The 20956-nt window shown below is 36.4% G+C and overlaps 1 protein-coding gene across 1 annotated transcript in view; it reads left to right on the top strand.

Moving 5' to 3' along the window:
• The window catches only part of LOC110443266 (globin-5-like), a 93359-nt gene that overhangs the window by 33387 nt on the left and 39016 nt on the right, over nt 1-20956 (top strand). The window contains exon 2 of the mRNA XM_021487387.1: nt 15635-15687. The gene's annotated coding sequence lies outside the window, so the exon portion shown is untranslated. The remainder of the gene's footprint in view (nt 1-15634; nt 15688-20956) is intronic.

Below are 20956 nucleotides of genomic sequence, written 5' to 3'. Positions count from 1 at the left end.
CAATCATTTGATGTATAAACTAAGACTCATTCACTTCTCAATTCTAGGGTCTTCCTAATTAAATATCTCATTCAAAATGAACGACAAACATTTCGTTTCTGACTGCCGATTGATCATCCCGAAAGAGTTCTGCAAACCATACAGCTTTAAAAATCTCGGTAATATTGATCAGATTTGAAACCGTGTTCATTTTTTATTTCGTATTCAATAATTAGGATTTTTGTGTTGAAATCGGAGAAGTATCAATATTTCAGTGACACGTGGGAAGTGTAAAATTTGAAAGAAGGAAGGTTTCACTTTTTTTCATATCCTCGCAGTTCTTTCGATTTGTGGCTCCGATCACGCTCGTGTGTTCCTGTCGACACTATATGACATAATGGATTCTCCATTTCACTGCAGCCTCACGTAGATACAGATGCCAAACATGAAGGCACAGATGCATGTACTGGTATAGAAAGCGTATTGATAAAGCATCCGTGCGTTCGATAGACGACGTCTTATTGATTGTTCATTTAAATACCATTTATATCTCACTCGTATGGCAGCATATACCGCTGTTTTTACTTGTGATTCGAACTTACGAAATATATCGATGTTCTGTAACATCTTAGGACTGTGGCAGATATCAATTTGGATATTTTTTCATAATGAAAAGGACAAGTCGATATAATCCAATTTGTCAATGGCAAAAAAGGCAATAAAGAGCAATATGCAACGGCAAAGAGCAGAAAATGATAAACGTACATTATATTATGTTACAAAAGGTTACAAGTAATAGCAATGTTAGACCCCCCTAATGCATCAACACATGTATATGCTTAATGTTATTTTGATGCACTTAGACACGTTGATGAATTAAGTTACATTTATGTTGTTGGTGTTCAGTTTAGATATTTCAATATTTATATGGTGTATTTGTCATATAAACTACATATATGTATGATATAGGCAGTCCAAAATGACCTGACGCGTTGACCACTACGTGGAATATTCAGTCAGGTGACTGTTTCTTTTATGAACATTAACTCGCCTATAATCATCATGGTTATGAGATACTAACGTATTCATTTTGTTCGAAATTTTCAAGTTTGACACATTAGAAAATTTAAGTGAATGCGCCGACAGTAATTACCCTGCCACAACTAGGATATCGCTCATTAGAAAAATTCTGAGAGCAGAAATTCTTACTGATAAACATTTGATATAGTTCGATTTTAAGGATGGAGACTAACTAACACAATATACATGTGAATTGTATTTGAGTTGTATAAAATGATCTCCCTTCAGTACAATGTGCATACCTTACTACACATCATATCTGTGAGTTGTGTGGCACTTATCTCCCTTTAATGATCTCATTTTCACTTTATTATAATTCGTATTCATATCCATCTCAGTTAAAAGTACATACATGTAAATGTAGTTAACAACATTAAAAGGTGCGAATGTATCATTGATACAATACACTCACATTTTCCTAATGTGTAATTCTTTTGGAAAGGAAATGTAGATTACAGAAATGTAGCATACACCCTTAATTTTAACTCATTATTTTTAGTTCAAGACTGTTTATTTCAATGGATTGCTAAACGAATGTCTAAAATGTCTGCTTATTTCGACTTGTCACGTGGTCTCATCGAAAGGTAGACAAAAATGTTCGTGTTATATCAGCAAAGTTGTCTGGTCTTGTTATAATTTTGTGCCATTTTGTACAGATAAAGATAAAGCCTACTAAGGCAGCTTGACATCTATTTGTTCTCTTACCAACTCCAAAGTGTTAGCATCATTGATTAGCAATATATGTCGGTGCTACACTGGCTGTCTACATGATATAGGTACCGTCCACAGCGTCGGTAATTAAAAACTCGATATTTTGTTGTACGCTTTTGTAATAAAGATGTCCTTAATAAGTGGACTTAAGTTTTAACTCGTGTATGGTACACTGAATTAGGTCACTCAATAATTTGTTTTGTAACAGATAAATCAATAGTAAGCGATATACAGTCAAGACAGGCAACCCGTTTCTCGAATTCTCTTAGTTTAAGGCTTCTAGAGCAAATCCCAAAATAGAATTTAGACAAATTAGTTGCTAGGTAATTACCGGAAGTAAATTATTCGGAGGAAACAGGCATTATGGGCACAGTACCCTTATCTGGTTAATCAATGTGTGCACAAATGTGTTCAATGTTCGAAAATTTTACAGACAAAATCAATAACGGATATTTTCAACAAGTTTAGAGTTTTAATAACCTGTTGGAGGCATGTTATGTTCCAATCAAATTCTACATCAAGTATGACCAAAAGTATATGTGCGATTGTGCTCATGTGCTCCTGAAGAATACTAGCACGACCGGAAGAGTCAGACGTTATAGCCAACGGCTATGCGGGATTCCTCAGTGCCTATACATGTAGGTGTTGAATTGACCAACCCCTTACATCAATACCGTACCTGTAATATTTTTCGCGACATCTCCCTAGGGCACTTTAGTTAGCCCGTTGTCACCTGACAGGTGGTTTTTTTATGTTCGTGTTCTTGTTTTTAAAAGGGGAGTGGGAGCTGGGAGTTGGAATTCCAACGTTGGGTATCTATTCAGTGTGGAAGGGTAGTGGTAAACGGGAAACTCTTGTTAATTATGTTAAGCGTGGATTAGAATATCCTGTTACGGAATATGCATTTTAAACGCAATATTATTCTAGGAAGATGTTAGTTAATGAATGCAGTTGAATGCATGTCCTTCTTGAGTGTACACATTAACACACGAAGAAGTATAGAAAGGCAACGTTTGTGACCAGACCATTTTAACTATGAATAACTTTTTTTAGAACTGGTTTAGTAAACAAATACTTGTCTTAATTGAACACTACAGAGATCGATTTTCCATTGGGAATGATTTTCAGTCTATTAGACTGCAGAGTTACAAAGGTACTCTGTCCAACATATTATTAACAGTTTATTACCTAATGCTATAACTATATCAAGGAATATATGTGTATGTCACCATGTAGGTACATTTTGTATTTGCTCTTGTGAGTAAATATCAAAATAAGCCTTGATAACATGTTAGTAATTTATGTAATATGGACCAATTTGTTTAAAGTTTGATATCTTAATGAGACGTTAACAATAGAATTCAAAGATTTCGTTTAAGATGTTTACATTCTTATCATATCATTTATTCTGTAGAAAATAACATGTTACATTGTTTTCTGTGAAAAAAAAATCATCATATATAAGAATGCATGACTGAGTTTATCAACATTTCTTGTAATGATATAAAATACTATTTTGAGTGTCGACAATTGGGTACCGATATTCTACTATTGAGTGAACACTCATTACCAAGATACACGAAAAAAGAAGCTTTATGACGAGTCGAAATCATATAGACAAGAACAATAAGCTCTTGTGAGCGATTACTAAGTAAAACATATGCCTGGAGCACATTAAAATATAATCATATCACATGAAACAGGGGTACAGAATCACAGTTAGCTTATCCATAAATAACTCCAAATCCTATTATAATGAAAGGAATAAGTAGCATATCTCAGGTTTCTAAGTGATCAGGAATTCTCTACCTACAGGGGCCCCCAAAACATGACACTTTAGATACATAAGAAGAAGGAGAACAATAAAATGTTTTACATGTTCTGTATAACATGCTGAAATGTGAGACGGAATTGACTGCACTTTGAGCTGTTGCCGCGGACAGATATAACTACTTGCACTAAGTGAGTAATGCGTCTACAAATCGCTCAAATGCTCCATATGGTAGATTTGCAATACGGCAACTGCAGGAAATGAGCGCCATCTGTCGTCCGTTCACAGAAATTAATTATCATTGTATGTTGTGTGTACATGTAAGCATTTGTCAGCCGTGCACTAACGTCAGTGTGTGTCATTCTCTTGTCTATCACAGCGAACAGCAATGTCGGGCTGGCACGTAGAGAACGAGAACAACTATCAAGGCAGACTTTGGTCATACAATGTACCAACCTGTACATCAAAGTCCTGCTACAATTCTCTAATGTCCCTGATTATCCTATTGACAGTTAATGCCTGCGATGTTTGTTGTAATCGCTCTCTCGTTGTTTGTTGTTATCGCTCTCTCGTTGTGTGTTGTTATCGCTCTCTCGTTGTTTGTTGTTATCGCTTTTTCGTTGTGTGCTGTAATCGCTCTCTCGTTGTTTGTTGTTATCGCTCTCTCGTTGTTTGTTGTTATCGCTCTCTCGTTGTGTGTTGTTATCGCTCTCTCGTTGTTTGTTGTTATCGCTCTCTCGTTGTGTGTTGTTATCGCTCTCTCGTTGTTTGTTGTTATCGCTCTCTCGTTGTGTGTTGTTATCGCTCTCTCGTTGTTTGTTGTTATCGCTCTCTCGTTGTGTGTTGTTATCGCTCTCTCGTTGTTTGTTGTTATCGCTCTCTCGTTGTGTGTTGTTATCGCTCTCTCGTTGTTTGTTGTTATCGCTCTCTCGTTGTGTGTTGTTATCGCTCTCTCGTTGTTTGTTGTTATCGCTCTCTCGTTGTGTGTTGTTATCGCTCTCTCGTTGTTTGTTGTTATCGCTCTCTCGTTGTGTGTTGTTATCGCTCTCTCGTTGTTTGTTGTTATCGCTCTCTCGTTGTGTGTTGTTATCGCTCTCTCGTTGTTTGTTGTTATCGCTCTCTCGTTGTGTGTTGTTATCGCTCTCTCGTTGTTTGTTGTTATCGCTCTCTCGTTGTGTGTTGTTATCGCTCTCTCGTTGTTTGTTGTTATCGCTCTCTCGTTGTGTGTTGTTATCGCTCTCTCGTTGTTTGTTGTTATCGCTCTCTCGTTGTGTGTTGTTATCGCTCTCTCGTTGTTTGTTGTTATCGCTCTCTCGTTGTGTGTTGTTATCGCTCTCTCGTTGTTTGTTGTTATCGCTCTCTCGTTGTGTGTTGTTATCGCTCTCTCGTTGTTTGTTGTTATCGCTCTCTCGTTGTGTGTTGTTATCGCTCTCTCGTTGTTTGTTGTTATCGCTCTCTCGTTGTGTGTTGTTATCGCTCTCTCGTTGTTTGTTGTTATCGCTCTCTCGTTGTGTGTTGTTATCGCTCTCTCGTTGTTTGTTGTTATCGCTCTCTCGTTGTGTGTTGTTATCGCTCTCTCGTTGTTTGTTGTTATCGCTCTCTCGTTGTGTGTTGTTATCGCTCTCTCGTTGTTTGTTGTTATCGCTCTCTCGTTGTGTGTTGTTATCGCTCTCTCGTTGTTTGTTGTTATCGCTCTCTCGTTGTGTGTTGTTATCGCTCTCTCGTTGTTTGTTGTTATCGCTCTCTCGTTGTGTGTTGTTATCGCTCTCTCGTTGTTTGTTGTTATCGCTCTCTCGTTGTGTGTTGTTATCGCTCTCTCGTTGTTTGTTGTTATCGCTCTCTCGTTGTGTGTTGTTATCGCTCTCTCGTTGTTTGTTGTTATCGCTCTCTCGTTGTGTGTTGTTATCGCTCTCTCGTTGTTTGTTGTTATCGCTCTCTCGTTGTGTGTTGTTATCGCTCTCTCGTTGTTTGTTGTTATCGCTCTCTCGTTGTGTGTTGTTATCGCTCTCTCGTTGTGTGTTGTTATCGCTCTCTCGTTGTTTCAGTCATATTTGTTTTTCCTGTGATTATGGTGATATTGTTTTTGCTGTTGTTTGTGCAAATCACTTTTGCCTTTGTTTGGTGAATTTAATTTTTTCCCGATTTTTGCTAGCCTTATTGTTAAGCTAATATCTGTTCCACTGTTGTTAAGCTAGTATCTGTTCCACTGTTCTTAAGCTAATATCTGTTCCACTGTTGTTAAGCTAATATCTATTCCACTGTTCTTAAGTTAATATCTGTTCCACTGTTGTTTTGCTGATATGTGTTTCTTCTGATGTTTTGTTAAAATAATGTAATCTGATCTGTTATTGTTTTGTTTCTTTTTATTTCCTTGTTATGTTTACGATACATGTATATATTATCTATCGCTGTTTTGTTAATATATACTCCTCTGTTATTCTGCTGACGTTTGTTTCCAGTTGTGTTCCGTTGCGTTTTGCGTTACTGACATGGCTACTATTCTAGTTATAGCCTGGTGGTTTAGGGTCAGATTAAGGACATGTAGAATTCCGAATATAAAACATACAAAAAAGGACTCAACTCATTTGCTCTCATCATCAAAACACTATATGGTAGCCATATTTGATTTCGAAAATGGCCACAATGTGAAAATCTATGGATGCACGTGCAAATATATTTTTGCTAATATCTTTATATATGCATGATTATATTCAAGGACAAGGAATGTAAATAAATCATTCAGAATATTTTTGATGATTATTTGTAGCAGTATAGATTGTTTGTGTCATTAGGAGTTAAATTAGTTAGCATGTTCTTTCCAGGTACGGATACTATCTATGGCGACCACAATAGTATCTGATCATGCATCACCTTCAATAATTGAATAATTAGCCGGAATTCAAAATCGCCACCGTCCTGCAGTGTACGGGGTTTACCAATAAGCAGACAGGTTGGTTTGTTATCGGTACAATTTTCCTAGTTCAATTTGAAATTTACCGATGACAAAATATCCGAATTTAGTTAAAATTGGAGTTTTTGTTTAGAATATTCAAGAAAGGATCAGTTAAGATGGATAATGTAGTCACCTGCATACGTATCAACGCTTTTCAAAGGCTTTTAAAAAAGAGGAGGGTCTAGTAGGGATCCCTGTTGAACATTTGTAATAATGTATTGGGATATGGATTTTTGATGTTTTAATCTTCAAAGAATTATTTCCTTAGGTTAAGGATTCATATCTCATTCTACTGGTTTTTCGTATAAATCGTAATCTCCCCTAAATTTCGTTGTGGATACTGTTACGCAGTTGTGCTAGGAAACATCCGTTGACTAGAAATATATGGATACAGTCGGTTATATAGATAGAACAACTATCTTAAGTCCAGGGTTCGAATCCTTGTCCCAGCCCAGCTCTATCTTTACACTTATAACACTGCTGTTTATTACCTACTTTTCTATATATATATATATATATATAAAAGACCTGCAAGGTATGGTTTTCTTTTAAGAAATGATCTATCAACGCTATACATGGTAGTCGTGCCGGGAAAACAGTTTCCAATGTGGTGTTACAGTTTTTGACAATGGTACGGGGATCCTTCATGTCTGATTGAAATCAAAACAAGCAGTGTGATTACATTTCCATTTATTCGCTTCATATAATAAAACTATATAATCAACAAAGACAAATGCAGACTAACAAAATGGTTTCGACGCATTAATCAGTGCCAGCATGATGTCGCCATCGATCTATCAAATTCATTTAAGCTGTTTGGCAGGAGGGATCTGTTCTAAAACCATTTTCATACATGTGTTCACCAAGTAATGTATTTAATAAGATAGAAACATCACTTTCGAATACTTTGTTGTAATGTTATGCAATATTATATTTTTTACTGAAAACTAGAGCAGATAATTCACACTTCGAGTACAGTATGCCAACACTCAACCACTGAATCAAATGGATACCCCTTCAGTGTTCTTAGACATTAGGCAAATAAGAGCCATACATAACCTCTTTGGTCAATGTGGAGACATTCCGGACACTGAACAAACTACCAGTACCCCTCACCTCTCGGGAGGACGTAGATGTTTGTCAGTTTATCATAAACCGCGCACAATGGTACACATCGTGTTACGACAATACCAATACAACCGCAAAGAGCAGGAACGAAGACAAGAGCAGTGTCCAGATGAACGTTTCTCCCATACTTGCCTGTGGAAGGCAGAAATTTACCCGTGAAAAGAAAAAAGCCATCATGTGAGTCCGCCAAATGACGTCGGTGTTGGAATGAGTTCTGTACTGCTGACTGTGTAAAATAATTAGTTATGTACTTATTATGAGATATACTTACTGCTGAATTACATGTGTTGGATATTTCACAAAACTGGTGGGGAAATTTGCTTTAAATGGATTTCTGATTTCATTTTCAGTGATAATCATCTCTATGGTACACATCGTGTTACGACAATACCAATACAACTGCAAAGAGCAGTAATTCCGTCTGTCATGGAATACAAAGATATACATGTAAACACGTGTGGATTATTGACACTGGCATATTTATTTCCATAATGGGAGAAACATAATTACTGTATAACATGAAATGTTCGCTGTGTATAAACATTCGTGTTTTTCGTGGTTACTATTGAACCTAGAAAATAAATACAACGAATTTGTATGATAAACTTGTTTACTGTTTGTTAATATAGAATATCCATGAAATTTCATACTACGAAAAGATCTAAATGGCTTCAAACCACGAAGGAAAGTATCCACGAACATTTCGAATTATACAGTAAACAAGGGTGAGATCCGTGAATATGAAAAGCTCAACCCTTGAGTAAGAGGCCTAGTGATGAATAGCCAAACTTTTACCCTCGGGTTGAGAGTTACCTGTCCAAAGACCACATCCATGTAAGATTCTATTATATCTATCTTGTTATCCTCTCTTCTGTTAAATTCTACAACCATAAACATGTAACAATACAATAAGATATCCGAAAGACATCTATAAATCAATTTACCGGGTATCATTGCTGATATCAATTTCTCTACCTGTACAATCTGAATTTAGAACAAAGTGTGCCTCTCAAACTGCTTTATTAATTTTAGAATTTTTTCAATCATACCTTAATCAACAACAACAGATGATTAGAGTTGAAAATGTCAACCTAAGTTCAACACATAGTAACAGGTGATAAACAGGGTTATTATACATGTATTGTTGAACTCAAATGTAGGAATTTACATTATCCAGGAACAAAACAACCAGTATGCTAAGATTACTCTATACTTTGAAAAACGTTGATGATTTCCACCTTCGACTAAATGCTCATTATTTCAAACCGGTGGATGCTCATAATGTTTTTGGTCTGCACATACATCATATTCTTAACCGGACACATCACGTAAATAAATTAAACTCCAAGTTACAATCAAAATCTTATATATTGCCAAATACTCATCAGGGAATACTCTGAATGGTACATTTGCATGTCCCTTCCTCATAAAAACCTTGGCTATTACGAGGACGTTAAACCAAAAGCAAAAAAACATTAGCACGTCTTGTCCAAGAAAGGTTATGTGTATGCATCATTCTTTAGTGGTTTGGACGCCAAGATATTGATATTAATATAATGTACATGGCGGCCATGATTGAAATCCAAGACGGCTTCTATATACTATCTGAAGGAATGGCTGCCATTTACAAAAAAATGTACCTGATTATGTAATGCACAAATACAGAATTTGGCTTTTTGGTCATTTGCAACCAGTGTTACGCAACCTACCTATTATCAAAATATCCGTACATACATCTAGATATCACATCTACTCTAAATGGAATTGTTGTAACAACCGCCGTTCTCGTGATAACAGAATCAGCCGTGTGTGCGTTACTATGGAAACGCAAAATGATCAGATCGGCGGTGTTTTCATTGATAGAAAAATAACACGATATATTAACAATGATTATCATCTATAAACTTCTTTATACAATCTACCGGTAGCATGATACATTCTTCATAATTGGCTGTCAGTATGAAATGAAATTATGAACGACTTGAGAAAAACTTGACAAGAACTTGAAAACGGATTTTCCCATTTCCCAGCACTTGGGAACGTATTTTCTCCAAAAAAACCACCTGCTCGCCCAGTTTACGTCCGAAACTGGATAGAGGCCACACAGAAGTGATCCGCGTAATTCCGTCATAAACATTTCGATACAAAGTTACGGGAACATATTATGAGAATAACAACACCATTTCAGGTGTAAATGTGCGTATGGTAAAGCTAATGACGATAGGATTGTTTAAAAAAAATCTACTTAGTTTTAAGGTTCATTGTATTCATCTGCGCAAAACTTCTATTTGTTAACGTTTGTCACAGGCGATCGTTGACCATGCGCTAAGAAGTCATTTGGAAAATATGGTGTTTAGTTGATTTTTTTAAATGGAGAAATATATAAGGTAGTAGTTTATAGATGATAGATAGTTTATCAAACAGTATTTTAAGTGTTTGTCGTTTGAACAATTTTCTCACCGCTCGCACGTAGATAAAATCTCGAGTCCACCTGCGTTGGCCTGTCGATTTTATCCACGTTCTCGCGATGAGAAAAATGTTCTCACGACAAACCCTGAAAATACAGTGTGATAATCTATAAATACGTGTGTTCTTTTGTTGTAAATGGTAATGATGTCCGGTAGAACTAACCACATGCAACAGGCTGCCATTTCAATCTGCATGTCTAGAGACAAATTGGTTTGTTCTAAAGAGTATATACTACTGTATACATTGTACACAATGAAATATCATGAAGCATTATGCAAAGCACTCCATTTCTTAATCATATAAATCATAAAAAACATAATCGGTAAATTTACAAACAATACATATAATCAGGTTGTAAAATTTTGAAAACGTGGCATCAGCACATGTGAGTAATAAACATTTGTCTCGGACAGCGATTTTTTTTTTTTTTAACAAGACGTAATATTGATATATTTGGTTTAACATAGGATATTCATATTTACTCTTATCTATTGAATGACAAATACGGCTTCCTTGACTAACATATATGTTATTGTTAAAGGTTTAACCCTTTCTCACTAACTGTACATAAATATCAAAGTGTTTGTAATATTTTTTATTTTTATTATCTTAGTGTTGTTAAGGTACAAGTGCATCAGGTGAACACCGAACACAATGGAAAAATACAACATCCATTCTAGCACGCTGTAACATGGTGCACAACCTGGAGTCCTCTTTGCCGCAGAGAACACAGTTTTTGTGGGAATAATATCACCATAGAATAGACACAAAACATATATTAGTGGTTATTGTTTGGTTGAATTGAAGCAGGTGTAAACTTCATTATCATTGTCTATCTCAGTTCTATCTTGATTTCATAAGTATGCGTTTCGTAACACTCCAATGACAATGGCCTTTGTTACAAGCAATGTTTGTATAATGTAACAGTTTGTAAATATGGCATTATAGATGGGATACTAAGGCAACAGCACATGCTTCACAATATTCGCCGCAGGTAATAAATTTAATAATACTCAGGGAATATGACATTCACAAACACCTGTTATTGTTAGAAAACAGTGTTAATGGGAAATCAAAACAACAGCTGGCCATGCTATCAGAGGTACCTGAGGGCACGCATAGAAGAGTGGATGACATAACCACTATTCCGTCTTTACGTATTGCAGAGTTATCTTCTCTTGTGAGTAGGTATTGATTGTTACGTCATTGGTTTGTGTGAGAAAATTACGTCGTTTTCTCGAAAATTGATGACGTTTCTCTCACAAACAAATGACGAAACAATCAATACCTGTTCACAAGAGAAGATACCTCTGCAATACGCAAAGACGGATTATAATCCTACCAAGTTCAGATGACATTCATAACAGCTATGAATGTCATTACCCAATTTGTTGACGTCATAGTTGCAACGTTGGATATGACTCACTTAATACCTGGCTATTCTAATCATTGAACAATACGACGCATACACAAAATATCACTAAACACTGAACTCCGATTACGTATATTTTGTTGTCAGATTAGTTTTTTTCAAGAATTGAAAAAATTTAGTAGCTAGTTTCCATTTGTAACCTTCCTATTTCCAACTGACATTCATGTTGCTATGGATGCCAACTGAAGCATTTAAAAACATAATCCTGATAGTGAACCTTCATATTTGATTATTGTGAAATAAATTATTTCCCTGGGGATTGTAATTTCGCTGATTTCGTGTGAAATTTTATCCACACAATCTATAAATCATGGCGGGCAGGCAAGTGTTTACGCAGGCTTTGTCAAGAACTAAATGCAGCATCAGATTATTAGATCTGACCTTATTTCAAATACAGACAACTCTTGTCCAACTGGTCAAACCGTTTGGATCGCGAAAAATCTAAGCGGCCCTGGTGTGAGGATATGGATTGATTGAATGGTACATGTACTGGGTTTTATTTATTTTAGATATTTAGAGATATTTTAAATGTCTAAGGAATGATTTTGCTTAAAACATATACAAACATCAATATAGGGATAGAATATTGACCTTACCTTTCGTCTTTTTAGCATCTCTTTGTAGTCGAACGGTTTCAGTTGAAAATGTAAATATTTAACACTAAAAGGATTCATTAAAATTGCATTGGAATACTTGAGTACTTAAACAGCTGATAGTGGGTTTGTTGGGAGCGATGATGCTAATTCTGCAATCGACCAAAGAGTCTTATTCCTCCTGCGCAAAAATAAAAAAGAGTATTTCCTATTTTTATAGTCTAAATATTTAACAGAGACCCAAACATACTCTTCGAATCTATCACAGTCTCTGTAGTAGTACCATACGCTATATATATAGTTCTTCTTATGTTTTCAATTTGACTTTTTGTATCTCAAACGTTTTTTTCACGTAGTGATGATCCTAAATCCAAAAGAGTTTTTGTTTTGTTATTTATTTCAATGAGTAAGTTGCCTAATGAAGAAAATGGAATGATATTATTTAGAATAAGGATTAATTGTTATTAGATATGTAAACACAGGGATGTAATTAGGGCGACCCCTGTCGTAATGGTGTTTAGAGCTATGAAGCAGTGTCCCTTTTATTACTTAATGGGTACGTATCGAATTTGAGTATTTGGAGAATTCCACGTAAAACGGTAACATAAGATAATGAGAATCCCTTCCTGTACGCACTTTGAAAAGGAATAGCGATTTGTTCATGCCAAGTCCTTACTAGACTCACCCCCGCCCATATAACAAAATGGCGGATTATCAATGTACTTTTGACACGACGTGTACCTGATGCACCTAATAAACAGGTAAACGTGAGCCGATGTTGTTATTGTTTTATGTTGTTTTTCCTAGACATATGCATCTTCATCTCCGCAGCCATATGACAAACTGGCAGCTGTTTATGACTGAGAAATCGACATTTGTCCGGCAACGAACTATACAATGCATTGCGTTGTGGTGCGCATTTCCAACGGGGATTGATTTTAAGGTATGAAGTCGTTAGGTTTCTAAATACAAACAGGCTTTATCGTGATTTATATGCGAATATCAATAATAACGTCAATAACCCTCAATAAATATTTGGTGATGAATTTACACTTGTTCGTATCTAATTCAGTCACCGCCATATTGCTCATATTCGAGACTACCAAGCGCAACATCTTGCGCCAAATTCGAAAACAACAGTTCAAAAGAAAACAAATTTTGTACTCTGCCCCATAAAAATGTTTCTTGCCAACTGATTGGTGCTGATTTTAGCAACAATTCAATTGATTACACGACTCGCGTGTACTATAACCAGTTAATTAGAAGACAGGTACCACGAAAGTCTCTTGTCGTGTGTACAACACAACGGGGATGAGACGTCATATATTGTTGGCGTCTGTACACGACAACGGGGACCAGGAAGAAAATATTGTTGTCATGTGTAAACGACCAGTTGGTCAGCAAAGACTCAGAGGGCTAATACAATTAATTACTGCTTAGTGTTCCATGGTTATTTAGCGGGAAAGCAGTGTATACGATAAGAGAAAATCATTAGCGGTGCACGCATATTTTTAGGACCAGCACGTGAGAATTCTCAACTATTTGTTATTTGAAATAAAAAAGGGTCTTATTTTTTATCAGTTTTTTATATTATATAGGTATCAATAAGTAATCATTTAGAGATGTAAGGAAGCTCAGTTAGATTGTAAGGAGTCTCTTTCAATGCACTCACCGCTATAGATTTTATATACAAGACTTGAGTGACTGTCTATATAAATTATAGTATTATAACTCCTATATACTAACAGTGTGTCTGTTTGGATGAAACTGATCACATGAGGTGCTAATAAAACATCATGTCACCCTCACGCGCTCAGGTTTCCCTTATTCGGAGCTTAGAAAGTTCCGAATGACAAAAGCAGAAAACAGCAATGGCGCGTCAACTTGATCATCTTTACTATTGTGTTGTTGTTTTTATTCATTTAAACAATTGCTTTTGCAGTTTGGAATCACGATTTTTTGTTACTACCGAGTGAAACATGATTAATCGAGGAGAAACAAAGAATAGTGTTTCCCTGCAATAAAGACAATGTATAGTATGAATTCACATGTGTATTGATTGTTTGGTTTCTCGCCCTTCAAAAGCAATAGGACATTTAATTTACTTTACCAGAGGACCTGAGCAAGACTACCTCCGGAGGTATCTAAATCATAACTCCTGTTATCTCTCATAAATGATAGACCAACCTTGTTTGGTTTGAAGTTATTTGGGGAGGTGGATGATAAGTGGCGACGAGTCAATCGATAGAAACACCCGGGTACGAGTTGTATCATGTGCGGATAAACCGCCCTCTCTGGCATGGAAACGTTGGATAGTAAGTAGTATGTTGTATACAAATGATGATACGTTGTAATAGTCGGGGAATGAAATAACGAGCTGACCGGAAATGGCTGATCCGTGGGCGGATGCCATTTTAAACGAGTTTCATCTGATGACCAACATTTCCATTTTCATACTACTAACCACATTCCCATCATTATGTAAATATTGACCACGCGTCTTGGAGAGGAAAACGATGGGTTACCTATATACAGCGCTAGACATGAGTGGTGCTACCTGTGTGTCGCACGATATTTTAGTGGTTCTACCTGTTTGTCGCACGATACATGAATGGGGTAACCTGTGTGTCGCACGAGACATGAATGGGGCTACCTTTGTGTCGCGTGAGACATTGGTGAGATTACATATGTGTCGCGCGAGATGTATGTTGCACGAAACAGTAATGGGGTTACCTCAGTGTCGCACGAGACAAGCGTGGGGCTACCTTTGTGTCGAGCAAGACATTGGTTTGATTTATGTGTCACGCGAGATACTATTGGGGTTGCCTCAGTGTTTCACGAAACATAACCAGAGCCATAGAGGTTAACATGGATCGATAGTTGCATTAAGAACCCTCCCTACGTATACTATGTGTATAATCATATACTGAGAGCTCCATCAGGGTTTCTTATACAACGTAACCTTTTTGTCCCGACCCACCTCCTTGTTCTTTCCTTTCTATGGCGTATCCGTCGTAGGCACCCGTTTTCATATGGCCATGAACACCAAACAAACAAACAAACCTGACGTATACGGTACGCATTCAAAACGGTCAGAATGATTCAACAATTTGGAACTTTATTGTCTTGAATGAAACAGTTCAAAACTGTTGCTTGTTCATGACGTCAAGTCTGATGGGAACTAACGAAGATTCGAGATATCAACCTGAACCCCTGGCTGAAATAGCTTTGTTATGATTTACGGCTTTGTGTGTTACTAATATCAGAAAAGACAATTTCTGTCGACTTATCAAACGTATTGAAAGGAAGCAAACACAGAGAAATTGGTAAATTAAGCCAACGTCTAGTCCATCATTGTGCATGCAAATACCACCAGTTAAGCCGAGAAATTTATAAAACTTCAGGGTGAACACAAAAACAATGAAGTATTTTTATGACCAAGTAAATTAATGTATAAGCTTTTTATTTGTCTATTAACCTATCATTATGATTATATATGGTTTTGTTTTTGTTTACAGTATTGCTGATAACAGTTCTATCGATCGACGAGCCGGCGGTATAGGGCCAGTCGGTATGGAAATATAGTAGGAACAAAAATAAGTTATTCTGCCTGTGCCGTATTGTAAACTGAGACTGTTTATTCATAATTTTTCGCTGAGAATAGAATTTCAGCTTGTTTCCTATTACAAATGGATGGTCTTATTGTAATATAAACCAGAATTGTGTCAAATTATAAATGAATCATACGTAAAGACCGGTGATACCTTATAAATAATTTATATAGACATGAATTATTAAAAATAAATGTGTTTGTTTTCATCTCATCCATATTGATATTACGCCATACAACTGAATAATTGGCTAATTTTATTGTTTGTTTCGAGTGGTGCTCGCTTAATCTTTTATAATGAAAAGCGATAAATTTCCTTGTTTAAATCTGAAATCAATTAATATTTCTTAAAAAATCATGCATTTCCATAATAGCGTATTCACAATTTATAGAATTAGTCTGCTCTTTATCATTAATAAAGTGTGAAATAAAATCAATGTTACGTCACATTATGAATTGGACAACTCAACCAAGGTTACCATCTCTGCTCATAGTAAATAAATACTATTTGACTGTACACCCCCACGTACCTACCCTTATTCTCATAGTAAACACTGTAATAAATCCTCCATGTACCTACCCTTATTCTCATAGTAAACACTGTAATACATCATCCACGAACCAAACCCTATTCGCATAGTAAGCACTGTAATACATCATCCACTTACCCACCCTTATTCTCATAGTAAACACTGTAATACATCATCCACGAACCCAACCCTATTTGCATAGTAAGCACTGTAATACATCATCCACTTACCCAACCTTATTCTCATAGTAAACCCTGTAATACATCATCCAGGTACCCACCCTTATTCTCATAATATACACTGTAATACATCATCCACGTACCCACCTTTATTCTCATAGTAAACACTGTAATACATCATCCACGTACCCACCCTTATTCTCATAGTAAACACTGTAATACATCATCCCCGTACCCACCCTTATTCTCATAGTATACACTGTAATACATCATCCACTTACCCAACCTTATTCTCATAGTATACACTGTAATACATCATCCACGTACCCACCCTTATTCTCATAGTATACACTGTAATACATCATCCATGTACCCAGCCTTATTCTCATAGTAATCACTGTAATACATCATCCACGTACCCACCCTTATTGTCATAGTAAACACTGTAATACATCATCCACGTACCCACCCTTATTCTCTTAGTAAACACTGTAATACATCATCAACGTACCCGCCCTTATTCTCATAGTATACTTACCCAACCTTATTCTCATAGTATACACTGTAATACATCATCCACGTACCCACCCTTATTCTCATAGTATACACTGTAATACATCATCCACGTACCCACCTTTATTCTCATAGTAAACACTGTAATACATCATCCATGTACCCAGCCTTATTCTCATAGTAATCACTGTAATACATCATCCACGTACCCACCCTTATTCTCTTAGTAAACACTGTAATACATCATCAACGTACCCGCCCTTATTCTCATAGTATACACTGTAATACATCATCCACCTACCCACCCTTATTCTGATAGTAAACACTGTAATACATTATCCACGTACTCACCCTTTTTTTCATAGTAAACACTGTAATACATCATCCATGTACCCAGCCTTATTCTCATAGTAATCACTGTAATACATCATCCACGTACCCACCCTTATTCTCATAGTAACCACTGTAATACATCATCCACTTACCCAACCTTATTCTCATAGTAAACACTGTAATACATCATCCATGTACTCACCCTTATTCTCATAGTAAACCCTGTAATACATCATCCACGTACCCACCCTTTTTCTCATAGTAAACATTGTAATACATCCTCCATGTACCCACCCTTATTCTCATAGTAAACCCTGTAATACATCATCCACGCACCCACCCTTTTTCTCATAGTAAACACTGTAATACATCATCCACGTACCCACCCTTTTTCTCATAGTAAAAACTGTAATACATCATCCACTAACCCAACCTTATTCTCATAGTAAACACTGTAATACATCATCAACGTACCCGACCTTATTCTCATAGTTAACACTGTAATACATCATCCATGTACCCACCCTTATTCCCATAGTAAACACTGTAATACATCATCCACGTACCCAGCCTTATTCTCATAGTAAACACCGTAATACATCATCCACGTACCCCCCCTTATTCTCATAGTAAACACTGTAATACATCATCCTTATTCTCATAGTTAACACTGTAATACATCATCCATGTACCCACCCTTATTCTCATAGTAAACACTGTAATTCATCATCAACGTACCCGCCCTTATTCTCATAGTATACACTGTAATACATCATCCATGTACCCAGCCTTATTCTAATAGTAAACACTGTAATACATCATCCATGTACCCAGCCTTATTCTAATAGTAAACACTGTAATACATCATCCATGTAGCCAGCCTTATTCTCATAGTAAACACTGTAATACATCATCCATGTACCAAGCCTTATTCTCATAGTAAACACCGTAATACATCATCCACGTACCCCCCCTTATTCTCATAGTATACACTGTAATACATCATTCACTTACTCACCCTTATTGTCATAGTAAACGCTGGAATACATCATCAATGTACCCAGCCTTATTCTAATAGTAAACACTGTAATAAATCCTCCATGTATCCAACCTTATTCTCATAGTAATCACTGTAATACCTCATCCATGTACCCAGCCTGATTCTCATAGTAAACACTATAATACATCATCCACGTAACCACCCTTATTCTGATAGTAATCACTGTAATACATCCTCCACGTACCCACCCTTATTCGCATAGTAAACACTTTAATCCATCATCAACGTACCCGACCTTCTTCTCATAGTTAAAACTGAAATACATCATCCATGTACTCACTCTTATTCTCATAGTAAACTCTGTAATACATCATCAACTAATACATCATCCACGTAACCACCCTTATTCTCATAGTCTCATAGTAAACACTGTGATACATCATCCACGTACCCCCCCTTATTCTCATAGTATACACTGTAATACATCATTCACTTACTCACCCTTATTGTCATAGTAAACGCTGGAATACATCATCAATGTACCCAGCCTTATTCTAATAGTAAACACTGTAATTCATCATCCATGTACCCAGCCTTATTCTAATAGTAAATACTGTAATACATCATCCCCGTACCCACCCTTTTTCGCATAGTAAACACTGTAATAAATCCTCCATGTATCCAAACTTATTCTCATAGTAAACACTTTAATACATCATCAACGTACCCGACCTTATTCTCATAGTTAACACTGTAATACCTCATCCACTTTCTCACCCTTATTCGCATAGTAAACCCTGTAATACGTCATCCACGTACCCACCTTTTTTCGCATAGTAAACACTTTAATACATCCTCCATGTACCCACCCATTATTCTCATAGTAAACCCTGTAATACATCATCAACGTACCCGACCTTCTTCTCATAGTTAAAACTGAAATACATCATCCATGTAGCCAGCCTTATTCTCATAGGAAACACTGTAATACATCATTCACTTACTCACCCTTATTGTCATAGTAAACGCTGGAATACATCATCAATGTACCCAGCCTTATTTTCATAGTAAACACCGTAATCCATCATCCACGTACCCAGCCTTATTCTCCTAGTAAACACTGTAATAAATCCTCCATGTATCCAAACTTATTCTCATAGTAAACCCTGTAATACGTCATCCACGTACCCACCCTTATTCGCATAGTAAACCCTGTAATACGTCATCCACGTACCCACCTTTTTTCGCATAGTAAACACTTTAATACATCATCAACGTACCCGACCTTATTCTCATAGTTAACACTGTAATACATCATTCACTTACTCACCCTTATTGTCATAGTAAACGCTGGAATACATCATCAATGTACCCAGCCTTATTCTAATAGTAAATACTGTAATACATCATCCACGTAACCACCCTTATTCTGATAGTAATCACTGTAATACATCCTCCATGTGACCACCATTATTCTCATAGTAAACAACGTAATACATCCTCCATGTGACCACCATTATTCTCATAGTAAACCCTGTAATACATCATCAACTAATACATCATCCACGTACCCCCCCTTATTCTCATAGTAAACACTTTAATCCATCATCAACGTACCCGACCTTATTCTCATAGTTAACACTGTAATACCTCATCCACTTTCTCACCCTTATTCTCATAGGAAACACTGTAATACATCCTCCACGTACCCACCCTTTTTCGCATAGTAAACACTTTAATCCATCATCAACGTACCCGACCTTCTTCTCATAGTTAAAACTGAAATACATCATCCATGTACTCAGCCTTATTCTCATAGGAAACACTGTAATACATCCTCCATGTGACCACCATTATTCTCATAGTAAACTCTGTAATACATCATCAACTAATACATCATCCACGTACCCGCCCTTTTTCTCATAGTAAACACTGTGATACATCATCCACGTACCCACCTTTTTTCGCATAGTAAACACTGAAATACATCCTCCATGTACCCACCCATTATTCTCATAGTAAACCCTGTAATACATCATCCACGTACCCACCCTTTTTCGCATAGTAAACACTGTAATACATCCTCCATGTACCCACCCTTATTCTCATAGTAAACCCTGTAATACGTCATCCACGTACCCACCCTTTTTCTCATAGTAAACACTGTAATACATCATCCACGTACCCACCCTTATTCTCATAGTAAACACTGTAATACATCATCCACGTACCCACCCTTATTCTCATAGTATACACTGTAATACATCATCCACGTACCCACCCTTATTCTTATAGTAAACACTGTAATACGTCCTCCACGTACACATCCCTATTCTCATATTAAACAATACGAAACATTACCAACGTAAGTACCCCTATTTTCATAGTAAACGACTGTTTGTTATGTTTCACGTACCCACTCATTTTCTATGTGAAACCGTTTATCCATTTCATATTTAAACTGTCAATCTTTTTTTCTTGAAATTTTCATTGTTGAATTTAATTTCCAAATTTTTAATGTAAAATTTCCATATATTCATTCCGATTCAGCATTTCCTAAACTAATGCGTGTTTCAAATTTCAAAATTCAAAAGTTGTTCAGTAATATATCTATAAATCGCGTCAAATTATACAATACTTGAAATGAACACCTTTGATCTCACTAAAACAGAGAA

Source organism: Mizuhopecten yessoensis, unplaced genomic scaffold (assembly GCF_002113885.1).
Source record: "Mizuhopecten yessoensis strain PY_sf001 unplaced genomic scaffold, ASM211388v2 scaffold716335, whole genome shotgun sequence".
In the NCBI taxonomy this organism is placed as follows: domain Eukaryota; kingdom Metazoa; phylum Mollusca; class Bivalvia; order Pectinida; family Pectinidae; genus Mizuhopecten; species Mizuhopecten yessoensis.
Note: the sequence above shows the minus strand (reverse complement) of the source record. Positions and strands in the feature narration are given on the sequence as shown.